A 10,074-nucleotide genomic window follows, 5' to 3' on the forward strand; every position below is an offset into this window, starting at 1 on the left:
AGCTTTTCCCCATGGTTTTTAAACTGCCATCTTTAGCAAAACTAATTAACTATTTATGTCTCACTTCTAGTTCACTACGATGTTCTATTGATCTGTCCATACTTGTACTAGTATAACACTGGTCTATTTGATTTTATATTTCAGTTGTCATACAGTAAAGCCCACCCCTTGAAATGTACAGTTCTGAGTTTCGCCCAATGCATGGAGTTGTGTAACCATCACAATCAAGATAGAGGAGTTCCCTCATTCCCCAGATTCCCTCATGCTGCCTTTCTGCGGTCAAACCTCACCTCTCCCTTTAGCCACTGGCAACCACTGATGTGATTTCTGTCCCTGTTGTTTTGCCTTTTCCAGAACGGCATATAAGTGGAATGTTTCAGCATGTAACCTTTTGAGGCTCGCTTCTTTCAGTGAGCATAATGTTCGTACAATCCTTCCCCACACTTGCATGTATCCACAGTTCCTTCCATTTTACTACTGAGCCGCAGTCCATTGCACAAATATGCCATAGTTTGTTTATTCATTCCCCAGCTGAGAAACAATTGAACTGTTTTCAGCTTCTGGAGATGATGAATAAAGGTGTTGTCAATATTCAGTTTTTGTGTGAACCTAGGTCTTCATTTCATTTGGATAAATACCCAAGAGTGGGATTTCTGGGTCATACTTTTTTTTTTTTTTGCTATGTGACCTGGCCTGTGGGATCCTAGCCCCCCGACTAGGGATCAAATCCACCCCCTCATTCCCTCCACCCCCCGCAACCAGTGGAAGCAAGGAGTCTTAACCATATAGACCACCAGGGAAGTCCCAGGGTCATACTTTTAGCTACCACATACATACCTGAACATCGCAATGCATATTCATATATGAAAAGGAAAGTGACTCCTCCATTACCTTATTATTCTTTTTAATCTTTTCTTTTTCTCTTCTTCTTCTTCCTTTATATCCCATTAGGATATCGGCTGGAGTTACATTGAATTTGCTGATTTGCGTAGAAAGCCACCTATTTTAGGTCATGTTACCTCCTACCAGGGCTTCCCAGGTAGCTAAGTGGTAAAGAATCCACCTGCCAATGCAGGAGATGTAGGTTCAATCCCTGGGTGGGAAGATCCCCTCCTGTAGGAAATGGCAAGTCGCTCTAGTATTCTTGCCTTGAAAATCCCATGGCCCGAGAAGCCTCGTGGGCTACAGTCCATGTGGTTGCAAAGAGTTGAACTCGACTGAGCAACTGAGCGCACATACACACCTCGTAACAAGGCAACAAATTCCTAAAACTAAACCAAGAGTAGCCTCAAAATCTGATGAACAATTTGTAACTTTGCTAATTGTTCCACTGTTACAGACAAGAGCAAATACCTCTACCCTTAAAGTATGCTGCTGCTGCTGCTGAGTCACTTCAGTCGTGTCCGACTCTGTGCGACCCCATAGACGGCAGCCCACCAGGCTCCTCTGTCCCTGGGATTCTCCAGGCAAGAACACTGGAGTGGGTTGCCATTTCCTTCTCCAATGCATGAAAGTGAAAAGTGAAAGTGAAGACGCTCAGTCGTGTCCGACTCCTAGTGACCCCATGGACTGCAGCCTACCAGGCTCCTCTGTCCATGGGATTTTCCAGGCAAGAGTACTGGAGTGGGGTGCCATTGCCTTCTCCACCCTTAAAGTATATGTACTACCAAGTCATTTCCTTTGTATGCAAGCCAGCAAGACCCAGGTGGGCCTCATTCCTCTAGATCAGGTGAGCAGAATCAGTCGGTAGAGTACCCTGGAGTCAGGTCACCAGAAAAGCATAGGTGATCCTCAGAAGCACCACTGATCGTTCTCAAGGGTAGTCCATCCTCTAGAATCTCCTCACTCTGACACATAAATCAGCATAAATCACAGGGAAAGTGCATCCCATTAGGACGTTGGAATTTCCAGGTGGGAAGAGTCCTGGAGAACTCCCCAGGCTCCTTGCTTGGAGACAAGATTATATTTGAGACGTGAGGAACAAACATTCTCTGACTTCCTTCAACAGTTATTTCCAATAGGTATCAACCCTCACCATCTGTGTCTAAACCAAAACTTTTGTTTTCAACACATTTCCTCCTCACCTTTCCTTGAAAAGACAGTAGCTAACTCTTGCAAAACTAGAGCTGCTTGTTCAAAGCCAGCCCTGAGTGTGGTGCTTTCATTAGGGAAGGCGATGGTAATTATGTTGTTTACCCACTTAGACACACTGGATCTCAGCCACATCAGGGACTTCCTTTTAATTTGTTTGTCTCCTTTTGTTAATTGGATAAGATCAGTGAAATGAGGTGTCTCTTATGGAAGTGCCTGCTCACTGCAAATGCACCAGTGTGGGATTCTCTGGGATTTGCCAATAGTAAAAAGATACAGAGAAGAATCCACACTTCTCACCTGCCCATTGCACTGGAGAAAGCGCAGCTGCTACTCTACGTCAGGAAATAATCCGTTTCTTTTAAGGGCTCACAAGGTGCTCTGATTTCCCAGTGTTTTAATCCATTCCATGTTTTTAAACCTACAGTAGTAATTGATCTACAGCATGGTTATCAAGTAGGACATTTATTCGGCCATCTATGACTTCATCTTTTGGGGCTCCAAAATCACTGCAGATGGTGACTGCAGCCATGAAATTAACAGACGCTTACTCCTTGGAAGGAAAGTTATAACCAACCTAGACAGCATATTGAAAAACAGAGACATTACTTTGCCAACAAAGGTCCGTCTAATCAAGGCCATGGTTTTTCCAGAAGTCATGTATGGATGTGAAAGTTGGACTATAAAGAAAGCTTAGTGCTGAAGAATTGATACTTTTGAACTGTGGTGTTGGAGAAGACTCTTGAGAGTCCCTTGGACTGCAAGGAGATCCAACAAGCCCATCCTAAAGGAGATCAATCCTGAGTGTTCATTGGAAGGACTGATGTTGAAGCTGAAACTCCAATACTTTGGCCACCTGATGCGAAGAGCTGACTCATTTGAAAAGACCCTGATGCTGGGAAAGATTGAAGGCGGGAGGAGAAGGGAATGGCAGAGGATGAGATGGTTGGATGGCATCACCAACTCAATGGACATGAGTTTGGGTAAGCTCTGGGAGTTGGTGATGGACAGGGAGGCCTGGCATGCTGCGGTCCATGGGGTCACACAGAGTCAGTCACGACTGAGCGACTGAACTGAACTGAATGCTTTGATTCAGCCCTGGAGTTGAATTGAGCACCTACTTTGGGTTGGAAGTTAGATAGTCCTTGATATTCAGGTTATTTATGATTGGTTAGAAACTATAGTTTGGAGATTAAAAATGAAGGCTCTGAAGTGAAGCCAGGGATGGAGCCTGGAAAGAGAAGGAGAATGAAGTCCAGTTTCATACATTCTTATTAATCCAGCTCCTAAACTGTGTGAGCGTGAAGCTCAGCCTTGCTGGCTACAGCAATGGACAGCAGGCATTCCTGCCTCTGTTTTAAAGTCTCCTTGCCCTGAGAGCTGATTCATTCTGAGGTCATAAAGCATTTATCTTCCAAAACAGTGTATTAATATCTAATTGTGCAGTTAAACCGGATCTGTCTAGTTCTGCTTTCCTTGAGTTAAATGTGTTCATTCAGCACAAATGAAAAGGATAAATACAAACAAGTCTTTTTTTTTTTTTTCTATTTCAATGTGCAGGGAGGGGATGGGTGATAATAAAACAAGAAAGGCCACTTGGAAACTATTAAATGACACCCTTTGTATTTGCACAGCACATTCCTCTGATTTTGATGCCACAGTGTCCATATGAAGTAGGTGAATATATGCTTCCATGTTGCCAGTTTACAGATTCTTTCTTTTCTTTTCCTATTCAGGGTCCCAAACTGCCCTTCCCCTTAGCCCTCACCTGACAAAAATAAGTACTCAAATATGCTCTATATCATAGCTTGTTGTGGACATCAGCCTTAAGAGTCAAGTTCTCACTGGTGCCTTCCTATGAGAGAAGAAACCTGGGCAACTGGAAAATAGTTGGTAAGTCATCAAAGACCACTGCTGCTTCCTCCTTTTGATATTTTGTTTTTGAAATCTTAGTGGATTTTGAAGCCTGGGATATATGAAAGTCTTAAAAACAAAATACAATTATGCTTCAGTTAACTAGGATCAGTGGGAGTTCCAAGGGGTAGCTAGGAGGAGGCGATGATTTAATTATCCCACAATATTTTTTGATAGCCACCTCTCGCCATGCCAAAGAGCCATGCAATCTGAGCAGAATCAGCATGCTTGCTGTGTGAACATGATTTCAAGACAAGCTTCCAGCCTTCCTTCCAGCAGACTGCCAGACCTTAAGTCTCTCCCTTAAGAGGAAACTATGACTAGAAACAATGACTAGAAAACTATACAAGAATGTCCTCCTAGTAACTGAAGTTTATTGAATTATCTAATGGTTAACCAGAAAAGCTTATTTGTTTTAGGCTTTGTAGTAGAAAACCATACTTATGTGTTTATTCAGTTCTTGCTTTAGTAGCTAGAACAGCCCTAACACATGTTTGTGAAACGGAGCCAAGTCTGATAGCCCAACCCTATTGCTGTTGCAGAGGAGGCATTCAACAAATGTTTGATAATATAATGAATTAATAAGGTAGGGAGTGAAACAAAGACAGTGTTTAATTAGTTCACTAGTTTTCTCTAGTCTTGTCTTTATGTAACTGACATGAAGCATAAATTACCTGAACATACTAAAAAGATATAAATTTTTATAAGCCCCATTGCTTGGACTCTGTAAGCTTTCAAGGCATTCCTTATTGCTTAGGTTCATTTAAAGTCATCATTCTTTTGGAAGAGATATTGTTTTATAGAAATATTTACATTCAAGAAACCTCCAAAGATGTCTCAGGGGCCCAAAAAAGACAATAGATGTGAGTCAGAAAAAGAAGTGGTCATCAAATATTCCTCGAGCTTCTGCTGTGTGCCAATCTTGGAGGGTTCATTGGTGAGCAGAACAAACATGAGCCCTGCACTACAGAGGTACAACTGAGTGCAATATAAACATAATTACGATTCGAAATCTGATTCTAGTAGCCACCTAAGTGGGATTAGGGGGTGCTAATTTAGTTAGGAGGATTGGAGAGATCTCTTTGAAGAATAACATTTAAGTGAGAATTGCTACAAGAATAGGAATTAGTTAAGGCAACAAATATTGTCAAGTATTCCCCATAGGGCTTCTCTGATAGCTCAGTTGGAAAAGAATCCACCTGCAATGCAGGAAACCTGGGTTTGATCCCTGGGTTGGGAAGAGCCCTTGGAGAAGGGAAAGGCTACCCACTCCAGTATTCTGGCCTGGAGAATTCCAGACTGTATAGTCCATGGGGTTGCAAAGAGTCGGACATGACTGAGCAACTTTCACTCACTCACTCATTCCCCATAAAGGGATCAGTCTATGAGAAGATCATGAGGGAGGAAGAAATTTGGTACATCCTGGGAATTTTACAAAGCACAGAAATCAAGAGCAAGGTAAGGCAGGGCCAGCTCATGCAGGCCTTGTGGGCCACTTGTAGGGGACTCTTATTGCCTTTGATGCTTCCAGTTCCCTCTCTCCTCAACACCACCCTGAGCATGTTCCCTGGAGCTGCAGGTGTGGCTGCCAGTCTTTACAGCGAGGAGCTACACGGGATCTGATCCCACCCCCAGCTCAAAGAGTGGCTCCTGATTGGCCCAAGCCTATCAGTAAAGCAGCATTGCTCTAGTGAGTCTTATTGGGTTAGGAGTGTTCACATGATCTTAAATGGCCCAATCAGATTGCAGAGAGAAGTTGAGAGTCCTTGACGGGAAAACCTTCGCTCTTCTGTCCTTCCAGATACTAAGCCAAGGGAGGAGTCTACCCTTATTTAGATGCATCCAGTCCCAAGTGCAGCAGAGAAGAGAAGTGGACAGAACCTGCAATCTAAGGAACATTACTGAGCTGCCCAAATTCAGCCTGAACTCATCCATGTTTCCTTGTTGGTTAAGATCCTTGAATTTACCAATTATTTCTTTCTTTTTTTTTTTTTTTTTTTTTTGCCAAACACCATGACTTTCTGTATTTGAGGATCTTAATTTGTAAAACTATGCTAATGTGTCTCACACTTGCCTCAAATTTAATTGGCTTAACAGCATTTAACTGAGAATGATTGTAAGATCAATTTGACATGTGTTTTGTCAAGATGTTCTTGTTTTTCAAAATTGTATTGGCTATTCATGAACCTTTTAATTAAAAGTAAAATTTGAATCAGAAAGTAAATTTCCATCAAAAAAAAATTCTCAAATTTACTCTTCCCTTAGTGTCCCTTGTTTGGACACTACCATCCTAGCTGCCCCGTCTCTCTGGTAAATCCTTTGCTGTGCTCAGTCGCTCAGTCACGTCCGACTCTTTGCCACCCCATGGACTGTAGCCCACCAGGCCCCTCTGTCCTTGGGACTCTCCAGGCAAGAATCCTGGAATGGGTTGCCTTGCCCTCCTCTTTTCTTTGCTGGATCTCCTTAAACCGTGATTGTTCTGGAAGTTTCCTCTGAACTCCTCTCCACATTTTCTCTCTGGGAGATCTCACCATTCCTATGGTTTCCCTCTTCACTTAAGGATCTGCTCACCAAGTGTTAGCATTTCCTTATGACATCTCCACGTGACTGACGGTACAGTTTAAACACCTCCAGTACCCTCGCTGGTAATGCAAATAAGTTCCACACTGACGTAGTTTCTCTTTAGAATCCACAGCTACTCCTGATTTCCCGACTTCAGAAATACTTCCTCAAAATGTATATAAAGAGCCAGTGGGTGTCTCCTAGAGCCCAAGAACAGGAAGTACAAGCAGAATGCTGACAGCCTTCAGGGATCCAGGCACATTCTCAGAAGCCGTATCTGCATTGGCTATGTGTTTCTTCATACTGCAGACTTCTTCCTGTGCTCCTTGGTCCGTGTAGAAGAATGAGGCCAGTAGCAGGTCACAAACTCGCCTCTCCTATGTTCAACCTCCCAGAGAGAGACAGACCTCACTTTCTCAGTTCTAGTGCCAAGCTGAGGCGAAGTTCTGATGGCCTCACCCCAGGTCAGGTGCCCCTAGACAGGGCCGGTATGTTAGCACAGTGACTGTGGAGGGATGCTGGGAGAGGGCAATTCCTAGAAGGAGGGAAGTGTCCATTGCTAGAAATGGGAGGAGGGCTAGGCCGCCAAAACGATGGGGCTCCAGGACAAGGGCTCCTCCCTGCAAGTGAGGGGACCGCTCTCAGAGAAGGGGTTAAGGAGATGGGGCAGGAACTCCAAAATCTTCACCAAGTCAGAGACCTTGTAGTCATTTTTGACTCCTTCTCTGCCACCACCCAACCACTTCCCTCATGTCCAATAAGACACTCTATTTACTTCTTTCAAAATACTTCCTAGTTGCCCCCCGCATCTTTCCTCTTTGGCTTTGGTTTCCTGGCTTCAGTCCTCATTGCCTAACCTCCTGCATTCTCTAATGACCCTGTGGGTTTGCCAGACGTTCCCTTCTCCCAACCATTCTACAATCAGGCTAATCTCGCTAAAATACCACCTGGAAGAGGTTGCATCTCAGGCTGAAATACTCCAGTGTCACCTGGCTGCCTGGGCTTCCCAGGTGGTGCTGGTGGTAAAGAACCCACTTGCATGATACAAGAGACGTGAGTTCGATCCCTGGGCCGGGAAGATCCCCTGGAGGAGGGTATGGCAACCCACTCTGGTATTCTTGCCTGGAGAATCCCACGGACAGAGGAACCTGGTGAGCTATGGCCCCTAGGGTTGCAGAGTTGGATGCTACTGAAGCGACTTGGCACTCTCGCATGCACCTGGCTGCCTATAGAAGAAAGTCCAATCGGCTGGCTCATCAAGACGGTCTCCAGCTGTAACCAGCATCCTTGATGCCTTCTCAGCACCCGTGACCACCAAAGTCTTTCCAGGGCATCTCCCAGCCACATACCCAGGGTGTGCTTTTACCCACCCCCAGCCTCACGAGTGGGGTGCAAGTGGCTTAAGCCCCGAAATGATGCCCCATCAGCCCGGTCCTTGTGGCTGGTTCAGGAAAAGCTATGGAGATAGGTCCACACCAGCCAGTATATTTTCCAGACCAGGGTCATTGGCTCAGGAAATGGTCTATGAGCCCAGATGACCCACCAGAGTGACCCATGTCAGGCAGAGGCACGAAGGCCCTTTTTGTTCCTCTTGGACATGAATAGAGAAGCTAGTACAGTTCTAGGTGCTGCTGCCAGCCACCTCTGTTCTCAAGAATATCTGAAAGCAGGGCAATTTGCCTAAAATCAATTTCCTGGAAGCCAATTTCTGAATCAAATTTAAAAATATATGCATTTTCATTGACTGTTTTAAAAGAAAATATTCCTTCAATTATGTTTATGGCAGATTGCCTTGGAGCCAGGCTGGTGGGTTTAGGATGACGCTTCCTTCAGGAGAAGAATGAAAAGGTGCTGATGTAAGGTTGTTGCTGTGGCCTCTGAACCCTGGATCCGGCCTTGCCTGGAGCCTGCCACGGGGTGCCAGCTTTTCCCAAACATAAGCCAGTCCAGTCCTGCCGAGTTTAACCCAGATTTGGCAGGGTTTTCTGTTAGGAGCAACTGGAAGCATCCTGATACAACAATGTATCTTTCTGAATGTTTGTAAATTCTGGTCTGTGAGCCTTCTGGATCCTTGGCTCCAACCACACTCATCTTCTCCCGTTTCCCCACCGTTTCCCCAGGTATTCCCCAGGCTTTTCGGTTGCCAGCACTGTGCTCACGACATCCCTCCCTCCCGGCGCTCACCTGTCCCGGCTCCTCCTGGCCTTCCAGAGAAGAACCTCTGTCCTCTCCTCGGGCTGCTCCAGCCCCCCAAGCCCGATGCTCTCCAGCTATTTTGGTCCCAAGAATCAGAGACTCATGGAAATCCCTTCGGAAGGAAGCAAGGCCCCCCCACCCCCGGCATGCCTTCCGTCTCCTGTCAAGTGCCCTCCTGGTTGCTTCTCCTGATGTTTTCTGCTCCATGTGTCCGCTCTGCTCCCATCCGTTAGCACAGTTGTTGTTGCCTTGTAACATCCGCAGACATGTGCCCTCCCCGCCGACCCGGGTCCAGAGCCCTGCTTCTTCCCTGGGGTGGGGCGGGAATTCTTTCTGCTTCTGCTCCTTCAGCCACTGTCTCATTTTCTCCATGGGTCCAATCCAGATATCCTAGAGAGACTCTATTGGAGTAAGTAATCTTACTTCCTGGGGCATGCTGGGTCCCTGGCTAGCCTCAGCTTGGCTGGTTACTGGTCCTGATGCCATGGACCAGTGACAGGTTGTATAGTCCCATTGTTCCCTTCCATAGCGGTGAATAGTGTTCAAGTACCCAGGAGCTGGGAACTGAGTTGTTCCCACCCCAGCAGTTAATCCTGAATCCCCTGAGCCCCCAGGTCCCCAGTGACTCTCCCCTGTCCAGGTGACAGTGCCCTGTCCCCCCAACTCCCTGCTGGGGGCCAGTGAAGCAGCAGGCTGTCTAAGGGCCACTGAATGCTCCCAACCACCTCCTGAGGCAGAGGGGCAGATTGGTCCACTTGAAAGATGGAGAAGTGAATGCAGAAGACTTCTTTTGGGGTCACACAGGTCTTGCTGATTGCTGGGAGCTGGGGAAGCACCAAGGTCACTTCCAGGTCTAAGGTTCGCCTCCCTCTGCCTGTCTCCCCATCACCCCCACCCCAGTAGACCAAGTGCCTCCTTCATTACCCAGACCCCTGCTCATCACTCTCATTCTGTCCCCGGAGGCTTCTGAGTCCTGACTTGTACAAAAAAGCTTTGGACGAAAGGGGAAGAGCTGGGGGCCAGAGGGAGGTGGACGGGGAAGCCAGGGTTCAGCCGACAGTGCCTGAAGGCTGCCTCCGGCCCATAAAGGCCACACGCCGGCCTGTTTTCGCTGGGCAGGAATGCACCTGCCAGTGAGTGAGAGGAGCCGTGGGCACGGCTTTCTAATGACAAGGGATGGGGATGGCTCCTGGGGGAAAGAGAATCCCCTCTCCTCCCCTCCGCCCCCGTTAGTCTGCCAGTCCATCTCCTGACCCACTGGGCTCCGCTTCTGTCTTCTCAGAGCTGCGTTTTCTGAGCAGGCACAGAGCA

The sequence above is a fragment of the Bubalus bubalis genome, chromosome 5 (assembly GCF_019923935.1).
Source record: "Bubalus bubalis isolate 160015118507 breed Murrah chromosome 5, NDDB_SH_1, whole genome shotgun sequence".
NCBI classification, from domain to species: Eukaryota; Metazoa; Chordata; class Mammalia; order Artiodactyla; family Bovidae; genus Bubalus; species Bubalus bubalis.